Here is a 16,416-nt window from a genome sequence, read left to right on the forward strand (position 1 = left end):
AAGAGGAGAGTGAAAAAGTTGGCTTAAAATTCAACATTCAGAAAACAAAGATCATGGCATCTGGTCCCATCACTTCATGGGAAAGAGATGGGGAAACAGTGACAGACTTTATTTTTTTGGGCTCCAAAATCACTGTAGATGGTGACTGCAGCCATGAAATTAAAAGACGCTTACTCCTTGGAAGAAAAGTTATGACCAACCTAGACAGCATATTGAAAAGCAGAGACATTACTTTGCCAACAAAGGTCTGTCTAGTCAAGGCTATGGTTTTTCCAGTGGTCATGTATGGATGTGAGAGTTGGACTGTGAATTAAGCTGAGCGCCGAAGAATTGATGCTTTTGAACTGTAGTGTTGGAGAAGACTCTTGAGAGTCCCTTGGACTGCAAGGAGATCCAACCAGTCCATTGTGAAGGAGATCAGCCCTGGGATTTCTTTGCAAGGAATGATGCTAAAGCTGAAACTCCAGTACTTTGGCCACCTCATTCGAAGAGCTGATTCATTGGAAAAGACTCTGATTCTGGGAGGGATTGGGGGCAGGAGGAGAAGGGGATGACAGAGGATGAGATGGCTGGATGGCATCACTGACTCGATGGACGTGAGTCTGAGTGAACTCCGGGAGTTGGTGATGGACAGGGAGGCCTGGCGTGCTGTGATTTATGGGGTCGCAAAGAGTACGACACAACTGAGTGACTGAACTGAACTGAACTGATGCTAAAGATGAAGCTCCAATACTTTGGCCACCTGACGTGAAGAGCCAATTCATTGGAAAAGACCATGATGCTGGGAAAGATTCAAGGCAGGAGGAGAAGGGGACGACAGAGGACAACTTGTTTGGATGGCATCACCGACTCAAAGAACATGAGTCTGAACAAGCTCTGGGAGATGGTGAAGGACAGGGAAGCCTGGTGTGTCCATGGGGTCACAGAGAGTTGTACATGACTGAGCCACTGAATAACAACAATCTACTACTCTTAAATTTTCTGTGCCTTTATATTGAAAATGTATCCTTCATCTAAGTAAAACATGCTGCTGCTAAGTCGCTTCAGTCGTGTTCGACTCTGTGAGACCCCATAGACGGCAGCCCACCAGGCTCCCCCATCCATGGGATTCTCCAGGCAAGAATACTGGAGTGGGTTTCCATTTCCCTCTCCAATGCATGAAAGTGAAAAGTGAAATGAAGTTGCTCAGTCATGTCTGACTCTTAGTGACCCCATGGACTGCAGCCTACCAGGCTCTTCCATCCATGGGATTTTCCAGGCAAGAGTACTGGAGTGGGGTGCCATTGCCTTCTCCGAAGTAAAACATAGGTGAATTTTATTTTTCACCCAGTTGGACAATCTCTGCCTCTTAATCTGAGTGTTTAGTCCACTAACATTTAATGCAATTATTGACATTGCTGGAGTTAACTCTACACTCTCATGATTTGTTTTCTGCTTGTTCCACTTTTTTGTTGTTGTTCGTTTGATTCTACTTTCCTGTCTTCATTTGAATTGATCAATTATCTTTTAGTATTATTTTTATCTACTCTAATATCTTTTAAGCTATGCCTCTTTGGTTATTTTTATTAGTGGTTATTCTAAAGATCATAATATGCATTCTCAACACAATTACCGTGAATTAATGGTGGCTCAGCTGGTAAAGATCCTGCCTGCCTAATGCAGGAGATGCAAGAGATGTAGGTTCAATCCCTGAGTGGGAAAGATCTCCTGGAGAAGGGAATGACAACCCCACTCCGATATTCTTGCCTAGAGAATTCCACAGACAGAGTGGCCTGGAGGACTACAGTCCATGGGGTCACAAAGAGTGGACACGACTGAGGGACTAACACAATAATAGTAGATCCTGTCACATTTTAAATATAGCAATGTGTACATCTTGGTACCAAACTCCTTAACTCTCTTCCCCCTGTTCCTCCCCCTGGCAACCATAGCTTTTTCTCTAAATCTGTGAGTCTGTTTTGTTTTGTAACTAAGTTTATTTGTATTATTTCTTTTTAGATTTTATATATAAGGAATGTCAAAAGATATTTCTCCTGTTCTGACTTACTTGACTCAGCATGACACTCTCTAGGTCCATCCATGTTGCTGCAGACGGCATTATCTCATTCTTTTTAATGGCTGAGTAGTATTCCACTGTATATATGTACCATACCTTTGTCCATTCCTCTGGTGATGGACATTTAAGAGGCTTCCGTGTCTTGGCTATTGTAAACCCATCTTCATATTGTTGTTATTATATATGTTGTAAGCCCCAAAATACATTGCTTATTTTGCTTGAAATAGACAATTGTATTTTTATGGTCAATTATCATTTTAAAAAATAGAAAAAATAAGTTGAATGTTTACCCACATACTTATTGTTTTTGGAGTTCTTCATTTCTTCCTGCAGAATATTGGACTTCTGCTTCCATTTGGACCTTTTGAACTTTTCTTCCTTGAAAACAAGCCTAAAGTTAGGCATGATAGAAAGCTAATGCAAACTGATGCCTAGGCGAAAAACTAGCTCCAGTAATGACAAGCAGGGATGTGCAACAGCCTTCCTATGATCGTTAACACACATACTACACAAGTGATCTGCAACAGAAATTTTTAGGGCCTATTTTTACTGCAGGAAAGAAAACCAAAGGGTGTTGGATTAAGCCACGGAAGTCCTTCAAGGTAGAAATAATCTTTTCTGAAAGTTAGAACTAGGATCAAAAAGTTTAAGAGATTTGAAAGCTGATTTACACTCAAGATAAAAAAACTAAGATTATTCAACATGAAACAAAATGTGTTGAAAACCACTGATTCTCCATGACAGGGTTACTCAGGCTGCAGGGGTGAGAGTCAGCACAGCACAGAAGTTCAAAGTAGGGACTATGGTGTTTCTCTCCCGGAGACTGACTCCTGTCTCACTTCTTACTGGCAAGGTGAACTTGAGAAAGTTAATTAACTTCTCTGGGCTTACTTTCCTATCTGTAAAATGGTCATGATGATAATAATAATGACCTCAGAAGGTTGTTGTGGAGGGAGCATCTAAGAAGCAATTGGAACACTACAAGGCACACATGTCCAGTATTCAATAAACATTAGCTATTATTATTATTACTACTACCAGGTGATTCTTCATGCTGTTTCTAGTTCTAAGATTTTGTTTTGCTCTGAGTCTTCTCTTTTTCATTATGCTTGGGATTCAAAGCAAAGATAAGGCAACTGTTTCTGTATCACACTTTCCTTTCACTCAACCTCAGTATTCACTTATGAAACTAATTTTTGCCTAAATTCCTAATTTGAAACACTGAAAGAACTTATTTCTTTTACTGAAATAATCTACTTAGACAAGAACTATGGCCCAAATATATCATATAACATCACCAAATCAATGAAAAACAAAATGCCATAGATAAAAATCAGAATCCTTGATCTGTGCTCTTGAAAAGTGGTCAGCCATGAAAGAAATAAGACTTGATCACTATGTGATTAGACAGTGAGAAACAAGAGAACTAACTTATGCTGCTGACCTGTATCATTCACTAATTACTCAAAGGAACACTAAGGTTCTGAATCATCTTCATGATATGATCCAGTAACCTCATTTTACAGGCATCATAACTAATATTTGAAGAAGTTTAAGTCACTCATCCAACTTCACAGAGATGCGTCTCCTGCAGCCATAACCTTTCCACCAGAGCAAATGCTACATTGTGTTCATAGGCTGTAGGACAGCAGAGATACTTAGAATATGTCAGGACCTGGAGAACTAGATAGAAGTTTGCATAGACTAAGTTAATGAGAATAGAACACATGGAGGTCAGGAACACAGGAGTTGAGGAGAGGAATTAGGAATAGGCCAGTCTAGATGTGGCTTTCCCCCAAAATAGACACGAAGTCAAGGACTGATTTCAAGTGGTTGATTTAGAAAGCAGAGGTATACCAACAAGAGCATGGGGAAGCCAAACAGGGGAGGAAGGCAGCCAATAAAGTTTGTATTCTAAGAAAATCTCTACTGTGGGCATCTGGAACTTAAACCTACTAGGGAACCCCTGGAGCCTGGATACAGCCACAGACCACAGAGTTATCCCATCCGAGAGGGTAAGGGAAATGGAGTGTTTATATAGATTCATTCTACTTCTTCTGTGCCTCAGTGACTGACAACTACTCCTGGTGGTGTTCATTCCATGGTACTCCAACCTGCCATGTGAATAAACAGAGTGGCCTTTGATGGCAGGAGCATGTTCTTAAATGAAATAAAGGCAGTGCTGGTCACTAAAAGCTAGGCCAGCATATGTTGAAATGGTAACGGCCAAAGTCAGGAATTCAGCTTGATAAATATCAAATATGATGGTAGGTTTATGGCTCAAAATTTTATAAGCAACTAAATGTCAGACTTTATTTTTTTGGGCTCCAAAATCACTGCAGATGGTGACTGCAGCCATGAAATTAAAAGATGTTTACTCCCTGGAAGGAAACTTATGACCAACCTAGATAGCATATTCAAAAGCAGAGACATTACTTTGCCAACAAAGGTCCGTCTAGTCAAGGCTATGGTTTTTCCTGTGGTCATGTATGGATGTGAGAGTTGGACTGTGAAGAAAGCTGAGCACTGAAGAATTGATGCTTTTGAACTGTGGTGTTGGAGAAGACTGTTGAGAGTCCCTTGAACTGCAAGGAGATCCAACCAGTCCATTCTGAAGGAGATCAGCCCTGGGTGTTCTTTGGGAGGAATGATACTAAAGCTGAAACTCCAGTACTTTGGCCACCTTGTGCGAAGAGTTGACTCTTTAGAAAAGACTCTGATGCTGGGAGGGATTGGGGGCAGGAGGAGAAGGGGACGACAGAGGATGAGATGGCTGGATGGCATCACCGACTCAATGGATGTGAGTTTGAGTGAAGTCCGGGAGTTGGTGATGGACAGGGAGGCCTGGCGTGCTGCGATTCATGGGGTTGCAAAGTGTCAGATACGACTGAGTGACTGAACTGAACTGAAGGCTAAGAAACCAGAAATCATTGACTTGGCTTTATAGAAACAATACATATTTTCTAGGTCAGCACCTTAATTTTGTATTGAAGAATAAAATGACCCTTGGATGCTCAGGGCACTAACAGCAAATTATATTCTAATTTCACCCTCTTGAATGCTAATATTCTCACCTATTGTACCATGTGGTGAGTGGTTATGTACTTTATTCCAAAACAGGTCTGATCTAGGCAACTGTCTCTTTTAAAATCTAGGGAAGGTGAAAAACTCAATTTAAGCAAGGAGATGGGGTTTGAGCTTACACATTCATATAAGGAATAAGTGGCAAAAGAGAAAATAGAGAAATTAAAAAGTCACAATAGGAACTCTTATACACTGCTGCTAGGAATCTAAGATGGTGCCGCCACTTTGGAAAACAATTTGACTATTTCATAAGGTTGGTCTGGGCTTCAATATTCCAATGAGGAGTTGGAATACTAAAACATACTCTTAATATACAATCCAGCAATTCTACTCCCTAAGTATTTATCCAAGAGAAAAGAATACTTACAGTCACACCAGAACCTATATGCCAATATTTATAACAGCTTTTTCATAACTATCAAAAACCAGAAACAAACTGTCAAATGTCCCTCAACCATAGAATGAATAAACAAAGTGCCAGATATTCACACAATGGAATCCTACTAAGAAACAGAAAGGAAGGAACTAGGATATGCATAACAATGTAGGCGAGACTTAAATGCATCATGCTAAGTAAAAGAAGCCAGACTCAAAAGGCCACATGATATGATTCCATTTACATGACATTCTAGAAAAGACTGGATGTGTGGGGAAGCACAAGGAAATTTTACTGCTGATGGAAGTATTTTGATTGCATTGGTAGTCACATGACTGTGTGCTGTGCTGTGCTTAGTCGCTCAGTTGTGTCCAACTCTTTGTGGCCCCATGGACTTGCAGCCCACCAGGTTCCTCTGTCCATGGGGATTCGCCACACAAGAATACAGGAGTGGATTGCCACGCCCTCCTCAGATCCTCCCAACCCAGGCATCGAACTCAGGTCTCCTGCATTGCAGGTGGATTCTTTACTGACTGAGCCACCAGGGAAGCCACGAGGGAAGGTACATGACTGTGTACATTTGTCAAATTCATAGAATTACGCACCAGAAAGAATTTTGCTGCATGCATTTTTTAAGTAAATGAAATTTTTAAAAGGTAATGGTAGATTCTAACAGCAGCACAGAACCTCAGTCAGAGTTGAAAAGCAAACGCAGAGTACCGGGACTGAAAATTCCACCCTCCTGTGCCTCAGCCATTGGCAGCAGCATTCTGGGCCCTCAGAAACTGAGACAGTCCATGATTAAAGCAAAAATATGTGCAGACTAACAGATTCTTTGAACCTCCATGAGACTACACCTGCAACTCTATGACAGAGCCAAATCATGTGGATGGATTGCAGTCCAGTACCACAAAAATGACAGTCATTCAATGAGATAAATAACAAAATTCTTAAAAGCAAAATATCAGATTTTTAAAGGATAGAAATATAATATCCAGCCTGGAGATTAGGAGTCACATGGACAGTAGAACTGTCTTTGACTGTACATGAAGCATCTGAGCAGGGGAAGAAATGCAGACTATGGAACTGCACAAAAGTGTGTATGAACTCCTTGGCTCCTCACATGACTATGGCAGATCAGACTTGGAGTCTCAATGTTTTACCCCACCCTGTACCATGTTTTTTGCTATGTAACTTCATGGTTAGCCTTTAATTTCGGGCTTAGTGAGGAGACATGCTTTGGCCAAAGGAACTATGGAAGTAACTACATATAGTTCTGACACTCACCTAAAGAGGTCATGTGCTGTTGCCTCTTCATGAAGAGAGATTTCTTGTTCCCCTAGATGAATTCACATGACACTGGCCATTGCAGCTAGGCTCCTGACCTATGAGCAAAAATACATGAACCCTGTTTTAAGTCATCGAGTTTTGCACACACTTTGTTATGCAGCATTACTATAGCAATAGCTAACTGAGACAAGGATCTGGTGAGTTTGTATCCCATGTATCCTTTTATTCATTCAAAACAAATATGTACTGAATACATGCAATGTGCTAAGGACGACAACAGGTGCTGAACACCTTGTGAAGAGTTCAATTGTCCCTTCTGACTATAACCTAAAGCTCACTGCTACATGGGTCCAAATGTAGTCATTTACGCAAAGATTTGGCCAGCTCTAAAACTCCCCCTGCTTATACAAGAAGTTCAGTACACAAGCTGATTCTTATCAGGCTCTAAACTGATTTGGACTGTATCCTCTGCTATCTCTCACTCCATACTCACCACCCTTTGCCCCCACCCCCACCTTCCATGTCTCTAACTAGGCTTTACGAAGCTATGCTTAATTGTAGGGATTCTATAACACTGTAGATACTAAAGAAGTCAGTTGTTCTGAGCACTAGACACATGTGGCCCTTTATCTAAACTTCAGTTCCTTAGCACATTAGCCTCATTTCAAATGCTGAATTGCCCCATGGGACCAGAGAATACTATTGGACAGAACATACCTAAAACATTTTTTATCATCACAAAAAGTTCTGTTGGACAGTCAGCTAGAGTTCTAGTTTGAAAACATCACCCATTTTCTTCCAAAGGCTCACACCGCTATCAGAAAGTCATGTGCCAGCCTCGGTTCTAAACCCAGGATGAACATAAATGTGACTTTATTGTAGACTCGGCACCACTATGCTGTCTCCTATAACTGAAAGGAATTCTCATGGGGATCTCAGAGTCCCTCCCTGAATCTTGGATTCTGTCGTAACCCTTCCCTTGCCAAGTCCATTTCAAGTTATTTTCCTCCTATAGGAAATTTCTAGAATCAGTACACATAGTAAACTAGAGAAAGAGATGCCACCCGACTTCTCCTGCCTGATGTATCCATACCTCAGATCCAGCTAGGCAGGACTGCTCTCACTTGGAACTGAAATGGAAACTATAATATTCAGGTGCTAAAGTGAAGAATAAATACAGTGTATATATAACATCCAGTGTAGGGAGCATAGTAGATATCAAGAAATAATGCTTGGACTTCCCAAGTGGTCCAGTGGTTAAGCATCTGTCCACCAAAGCAGGGGACATGGGTTCAATCCTTGGTCCAAAAAGGTCCCATGCTGTGGGACCACTAAGCCCATAGGCCACAACTACTGAACCTGAGCTCCAGAGCCTGTAAGCTGCAAATTCTGAAGTCAGAGAACCTAGAGCCCGAGTTCCACAGCAAGAGAAGCCCCCACTCACTGCAACAAGAGAAAGCCTGAACGCAGCAGTGAAGACCCAGCACACTGAAAATTGAATTAATTAATTTTTTAAAGAAAGAAAGAATGCTTTTCCCTCTAGTCATTTCAACTGTATTGGAATTAGGCATAATTTCCTGATGCTAGAGACTGGCTGATTCCATTACAGCTTCTAACTAATACTCACCCAGATAAGTTCACAGGTGGCTAGAAATGTTAGCACAATCAAAACACTCAACTAGGACCCATAACCTCCCTTCGTCTGCACCAAGATCTTGTCCTTTTTGCCACTAGACAAGTAAAAGGAAGAGAGATTCCTGACTGGAAGGTTGTGATTTCAACTGGATGGCCACTAAATGATCTCAGATGGCTCTGAGAATCCCCACTCCTTCCCTTGGCTCCCAGGGAGCTGCTCTCAGGAACATAACAGCAAGGCTATGAAAAAAAACTCAACATCTTAACTGCCTCTATACTATCTTTCATCCTTAAACTTTGAGATTTGTTTTAAAAAATGTAAAATAGGAGGAGGCTTAATTGGGAAGAATAAAGTCTGCCCTGAAGGAAGAACAGTTAACCAAGAACAAAGCTACAGGAGGGTTTCTGCTGTGTTTTCTTCTAAGCTCATCGGAATTTTTGGTCTTGGACAGACAGATCAGCACAGCACATTGCTCCCAAGTTTCCAACCCCAAAATATTTTTCTTAATTTTAAATCTTTGAAGAAGAAATGCTACATTTGCTTCATGAGTTTTTACTATTGAGTATGATGGAAACAGAATGCTAGCCCCTGCCTCTTATGGCCCCAAAAGAAGTTGGGCCAATGGAAAAAGCTGAGATTTTGCTTTTTTTTTCTACCCATCTATTGAGACTTTCAAAGTATATCACTCAGAAAATATCCTCATTTGAAAAGAACTTTACTCCTAGTACTTATGGCTTTGATGACTAGATTTGAAGGGGAAAAAAAAAAACACTTATAATTCTAAAGTAAGTAAACCCTCACTCCTTCCAAGATTCCAGAACCTAAATACCCTCAGACACAACTTCCTCTTAGAAGAACTAGAAGAATAAATTTAAATTTGTCATTCTCTGAGAAATGCTGATCACCAGACCAAATTCTTTTCAATGGGCCTTTCAAACTCCAATATATCTCATTATTATGCATAAAAACAATTTCCAAGCCAATAGAATTAAACTCTTGTTTACTCCATTGTATTCTAATTTTACATTTTCTACATTTTAGTTTATACATGTGGCATGTTCCTTTTCTTTCTTTTCACTCCTTATACCTTGTCTTTCATTTGCTCCCCTCTTTTTGGGACACATGAAATCCCTTGGTCTTTCCTGTCTCAGTAAATAGCTAAACCATCTGCCCAAAGGCTCAAGTCATAAATACAGGACCCATCTTTGATTTCTCCGTTCCTCTCATGGCCAGCATCCAATCTGTCAACATGGCCTGCTGAGTTGCCTCCAAAACATTTCCTGAATCCATTTCATCTCTTTCTGAATGTGTTTACATCTGTTTCTTCTGTTCCACCACCTGGTTCCAAGACAACATTATCTTTAAAATGACCTACTTAATTGGTAACTCTACTTCCACTTTTGTTCTTCTACCATCCATTCTTCAAAAGCAGTTGGAATGATCTTTTTAAGTATATATAAATTAATTTCACTCCCCTGTATAAACTCACCACTGGCTTCTCTTGAGACTTATAATGAAATCTAAATTTCTTTTTTATTTTTAATTTTATTTTTAAACTTTACAATATTGTATTAGTTTTGCCAAATATCGAAATGGATCCACCACAGGTATACATGTGTTCCCCATCCTGAACCCTCCTCCCTCCTCCTCCCCATACCATCCCTCTGGGTCATCCCAGTGCACCAGCCCCAAGCATCCAGTATCGTGCATCGAACCTGGACTGGCAACTCGTTTCATACATGATATTATACATGTTTCAGTGCCATTCTCCCAGATCTTCCCACCCTCTCCCTCTCCCACAGAGTCCATAAGACTGTTCTATACATCAGTGTCTCTTTTGCTGTCTCGTACACAGGGTTATTGTTACCATCTTTCTAAATTCCATATATATGCGTTAGTATACTATATTGGTGTTTTTCTTTCTGGCTTACTTCACTCTGTATAATAGGCTCCAGTTTCATCCACCTCATTAGAACTGATTCAAATGTATTCTTTTTAATGGCTGAGTAATACTCCATTGTGTATATGTACCACTGCTTTCTTATCCATTCATCTGCTGATGGACATCTAGGTTGCTTCCATGTCCTGGCTATTATAAACAGTGCTGCGATGAACATTGGGGTACATGTGTCTCTTTCCCTTCTGGTTTCCTCAGTGTGTATGCCCAGCAGTGGGATTGCTGGATCATAAGGCAGTTCTATTTCCAGTTTTTTAAGGAATCTCCACACTGTTCTCCATAGTGGCTGTACTAGTTTGCATTGCCACCAACAGTGTAAGAGGGTTCCCTTTTCTCCACACCCTCTCCAGCATTTATTGCTTATAGACTTTTGGATCGCAGCCATTCTGACTGGCGTGAAATGGTACCTCATTGTGGTTTTGATTTGCATTTCTCTGATAATGAGTGATGCTGAGCATCTTTTCATGTGTTTGTTAGCCATCTGTATGTCTTCTTAGAACAGTTTACCGAGGTTTTGAAGAGTCTAGCCTGTACCCACCTTCCCACCTTTATTTCTGGACTCCTTTCCTGTCACTGTCTCTGGTGTTCTACATGCCAGTACCGGCTTCTTGTATGCACGCTGAATTTCCCAGCTTTCTTCTTGCCTCAGCACATTTGCACTAGTGGTTCTCTCTGCCTGAAACCATCTTCTCCTACCACCCTGAACAATCAACTCATTATTGCCCTTCAAGTCAGTGTCAGACCACACAGTCTAATGTACCTCTCCAGTCCTTCTGGATTCCAACCCTGCAACATATAGTTTGTGTAGTACTTATCACAAGCTAATATTTGCTAGATATATTTCTTAGCTTATCCTCTGCTCCTCCACAGGACTGGAAAAGGTCACTTTTCATTCCAATCCCAAAGAAAGGCAATGCCAAAGAATGCTCAAACCACCACACAATTGCACTCATCTCACACGCTAGTAAAGTAATGCTCAAAATTCTCCAAGCCAGGCTTCAGCAAAACATGAACCTTGAACTTCCAGTTGTTTAAGCTGATTTTAGAAAAGGCAGAGGAACCAGAGATCAAATTGGTAACATCCGCTGGATCACCAAAAAAAACAAGAGAGTTCCAGGAAAACATCTATTTGTGCTTTATTGACTATGCCAAAGCCTTTGACTGTGTGGATAACAACAAACTGTGGAAAATTAGCATCTATATTTTAAAATGATAAAGCTGAGGGTGACCATAGGAGGAGATTGCTACCCTGTCCAGATCCCATTTAGATAAATAAGGGCTGTTGATGCTCAGAGCTAGCTGCCTTCTTCTCTTGAAAACTGCCTTCTTATGACAGAAACACCTGATGGGGAGGCTGCTTCCACTCCATGGAAGCCCCCAGGACAGAAACTGACTGACACAAGGGTACAAAAGGCGATCCCCTTGGGACCAAGTCTCTGGTACAATTTACATGTCAGAGCTCCCCATGGGATCAGGCTAGATTCCAGTTAAGTTGGATTCTACACTCAGTATCTTCCTCTTCCCTTCCCTGCTTCCTCACTCTATTTCAGAGTTCTCTTGGGAGTCCTTCCTTAATAAATCATTTGTACAAAAATCTCCATCTGAGTTTCTGCCTCTAAGGAATATGACCTAAGACACTTAGCAAGGAAAAACCGTGGACCTAAGATCAGAGAGTTAATAAGTGGTACAGTCAGAACCCACCCACTGGATGGCATGACCCCGGTGCCCCACCCCCACACTGCACTGACTCCTTTGCAAGTTCATCTTTGCACCTCCAGGGAAGACTCATTGATCTTTCTGGCATGAGAGCTTCTGAAATATGCCCAAAGGCAAAAATATTTTTTTTTAAACATGGAACAAGGGTTAGTGGTCCTTCTATTCACCATGATTCATATCACTGACAAGCAAAAGAGGAAAAAACAGGCATAGAAGGAAAGAGACAATATAGTTAAAGACTGACTCTGTTCCTTTCTTATAAACAAGGATCCAACTGCCTATTGAACACCTTACTTGAACTCCTTACTTGAACACCTTACTTGAACTCTCCATCTCAGTTTCCTCATCTGTAAAATAGACAGATAATGCCTATGGTGAAGAGTCATGTGATAAGCCCTAATAAGTAATAGATGCTCAATAAATATAGCTAATATTCTCCAAATCACAAATGCTGTTATCCAGCTCCAAGCCTTTCCTGGGGTTCAAGTTCTAAAACTCCAAACATGTTCCTTACATCTCCCATTCTCCACATTCTTGTCATAGAGACTGGTTTTTGGCACATATATGTTGCTTTAATCAGTTAAAAAAGGCTGGAGCCTGCCAAGGAGCTGAGTATTGAAGGAGAGTCACCTCCATGGCCTTAGTTTGAGGCATCAAGCTCTACATGAGCATGCTACAGGGAAATAATGCTGGTATTCACCTCTCCCAAATGATGCTATGAGAACTAAGAGAATTATACATGGTTGCCACAACATGGATGGACCTACCATACTAAGTGAATTAAGTCACACAGAGAAAGACAAATATCCTATGATACCACTCATATGTAGAATCTTTGTAAAATGATACAAATGAACTTAATTACAAAACAGAAACAGACTCACAGACATTAAAAATAAATTTACAGTTACCAAAGGAGAAAGGGCAGAGGGATTAATTAGAAGCCTGCAATTAACAGATACACACTACTACTTATAAAGAAGCAAAAAGGTCCAACTGTATAGCACAGGGAACACTACTCAATATCATGTAATAACTGATAATGGAAAAGAATCAGAAATAGAATCTATGTGTGTGTATATATATATATATACACACACATATATATGTCTAAAACTGAATCAGGTTGCTGTACACCAGAAACACAACATTATAAATCAACTATACTTCAATTTTTTAAAAAAGATAATTACACGTGGTCTAACTCTATAGAAAGCTACAGTTGTGTCTTCTTGGACTATCTCTTGTCCTTAGACATGAGAAAAGGAATTTGCATACTTCAAACTCAGTTGAGCCACAGAAAAGTCACCTTCATTACCATGCCTATGCTTTATAATCATTATTATGTTTAATCCTATTTATTTAATGATTATAAAATTTTGATTTATGAATTATACATTCATTTAAATAATTACTTAGTGTTTTATTATTTAAGTGCCTCCAAGAGATCAGGAACAATGTCTGGGTCTAGTCACTATTGTAACTGTTAGCATAATTCCTGATTTAGAATAAGTTTAAAAAACAATTATGACTGTAGGAATGAATATTTAATAGAAGAAACTCTGTAAGAGGATCCCTAAAGTCCCTTTTGTTCTGTAAATAAGAGGAAAATTATATTTCCTCATGCCCTCCTTCATGTAAAATGGAAGAGTGCCTTTAGAACAAATACAAAAGAATATTTGAGGAGGAAACTATCTCAGTCCCTGAAGTATCAAGATAACACATGAAAGAACTTTTGAGGAAAAATTGGCTATTTTAACTTGACAAGAGTGAATTTGGCAAAGCTAGAAAGTATATACAAGTATGCACTTGAAGACCAAGGTAGGATCATGTACAGGTAAGACCATTACTTTGGACTATCTGGTCTCAATCAGAAATAAGAGAAAACTCAATTCTTCATATATTGAAATAAGTTTGGGAGCTACCAGAAAAGTAGTTGGGAAACAGAAGAATTCTGTAGAAGAAATTGACCCCTATATATGAGATGTCTCTGATGCAGAGGGCATCTTGAAGTAATACACATTTTTGATGACACTTCTGCAACACTTAGTAAATCTGATCTTTCCTTTCATCTGTCATTATGCAGAATCACATGGCCTAGAAAGCAGCTAACACATTGCAACCAAACTTCACAATTGTGGGCTAGGAACTTGTGCTGTCTCAGATTGATTAGTGATATTATCAGTGTTTAAACCCATTTCCTGTCACCTCGGAGGATGTCAGTTACTTGACAGGAAGTCATACAGCAGGGCTGCCAGTGCAGTTGTTTAAACTTGTCAGTGAGTAGAGTGGTGGCCAGCTTTGCTCTGGTCTAAAGCTTTTGCTTTTGGAGAAGGAAATGGCAACCCACTCTAGTGTTCTTGCCTGGAGAATCCCTGGGACGCGGGAGCCTGATGGGCTGCCGTCTATGGGGTCGCACAGAGTCAGACACGACTGAAACGACTTAACAACAACAACAAATAGCCCTGCATTAAAAAAAAAAAAAATACTCCTGGCCCTTTCCAGGGAAAAGAGAGACTTAGAGCAGCGGGCCTCAAATTCTGGCATGCACCAGAATCACGTGCAGGGCTCTTTAAAATCTTGACTGCTGGGCCCCATCCCCAGAGGCTCTAATTCCATAGGTTTGGGGGAATGGCCCAAGAATGTGCATGGATCACTCTTTGAGAACCACCCAGCTTAGAAGAATTACAAAACATTTCGAAGAACCCAACCCTTCAAAGAGTTCACTTACATTCTGAAGCCTCTTCCGTTAACTTGCCTGCTCATAACCTGGGATGTGCTGAACTTGGCTCCTGCTGGGTCACGAGAGCCAACTGTCATCATATCCTCCCAAGTTCACATTCATAGACGTCACATTGTGTCTCTGATGAGAGAATTCACACCATGGAAACTGGCAAACACTACAAACCGGGGTGTGTTTTTTTCACACAATAAGCCACGTATTAAACCACCAGTATATCACGCTCAAGACAAAGCACGCAGATTTCTCTGCTCATTCCCCATCCTCTCAGAAGACTTAATCAGTATCCAAGGACATGTGGTTAATGCGTGGCCAAAACAGTGACAGGTTTCTAATACCACATTCTCAATTGCATCTGTTTCTTTTCTTCAGTTTCTCTTTAAAAAGGAAAGTAATCAATTTCAATGTAAAATTATTATTCCCCTGGAAATCACATGGACATGATCAGCCCCATGTATCCACAGAGGGAGTGGCAAGCCTCTATATGAAGTCATCTCATGTATCCTTTGCTTTCCTTTATATTTCTAACAAATATTTTTGAGCCCCTGCTCTCTGCTAGGCACTAGATTAGGCAAAGGGGAGAAGACAGTGATCAGCTGTAGTTTTGTAAAGAAGTCTCTCACAAAAGAGAGAGACTTGAGGGAAAATAATTCCAAATTTTCAGATGAATGAAAATTGAAAGAAAACAAACCTTTATCTGAGGATTCTGATTAGGGATTAGAGTTTAATGGGTAATACATTCATATATGTGGTACAAAATTCTAAAGGTACAAAAGAACATACAGTAAAATATACATCTCACTCCCATTTTTGTCTTCCAAGCACCCAGATCCCCTCTTCTGGAAGAAAAAGCTACTTTCATTCTGTGTGTGTATACTTAAAGATATTTTTTTTTAACTTTTTTTTAAATTTTATTTTATTTTTAAACTTTACATAATTGTATTAGTTTTGCCAAATATCAAAATGGATCCGCCACAGGTATACATGTGTTCCCCATCCTGAACCCTCCTCCCTCCTCCCTCCCCATACCATCCCTCTGGGTCGTCCCAGTGCTCTAGCCCCAAGCATCCAGTATCGTGCATCGAACCTGGACTGGCATCTCATTTCATACATGATATTTTACATGTTTCAATGCCATTCTCCCAAATCTTCCCACCCTCTCCCTCTCCCACAGAGTCCATAAAACTGTTCTATACATCAGTGTCTCTTTTGCTGTCTCGTACACAGGGTTATTGTTACCATCTTTCTAAATTCCACATATATGCATTAGTATACTGTATTGGTGTTTTTCCTTCTGGCTCACTTCACTCTGTGTAATAGGCTCCAGTTTCATCCACCTCATTAGAACTGATTCAAATGTATTCTTTTTAATGGCTGAGTAATACTCCATTGTGTATATGTACCACTGCTTTCTTATCCATTCATCTGCTGATGGACATCTAGGTTGCTTCCATGTCCTGGCTATTATAAACAGTGCTGCGATGAACATTGGGGTACATGTGTCTCTTTCCCTTCTGGTTTCCTCAGTGTGTATGCCCAGCAGTGGGATTGCTAGATCATA

General features: G+C 40.3%; 1 long non-coding RNA gene across 1 annotated transcript in view; it reads right to left on the bottom strand.

Moving 5' to 3' along the window:
* Positions 1 to 2,353: 2,353 nt before the first annotated feature.
* LOC104984474 overlaps positions 2,354 to 16,416 on the bottom strand; it is a 66,861-nt gene continuing 52,798 nt past the window's right edge. Inside the window, exons 3-4 of the long non-coding RNA XR_824753.1 lie at positions 6,804 to 6,901; positions 2,354 to 2,434 (exon numbers count right to left, since the gene is read on the bottom strand). This is a non-coding gene — a long non-coding RNA (uncharacterized LOC104984474). The remainder of the gene's footprint in view (positions 2,435 to 6,803; positions 6,902 to 16,416) is intronic.

This window comes from Bison bison, unplaced genomic scaffold (genome assembly GCF_000754665.1).
Source record: "Bison bison bison isolate TAMUID 2011002044 unplaced genomic scaffold, Bison_UMD1.0 scf7180017864030, whole genome shotgun sequence".
Lineage (NCBI taxonomy): Eukaryota > Metazoa > Chordata > Mammalia > Artiodactyla > Bovidae > Bison > Bison bison.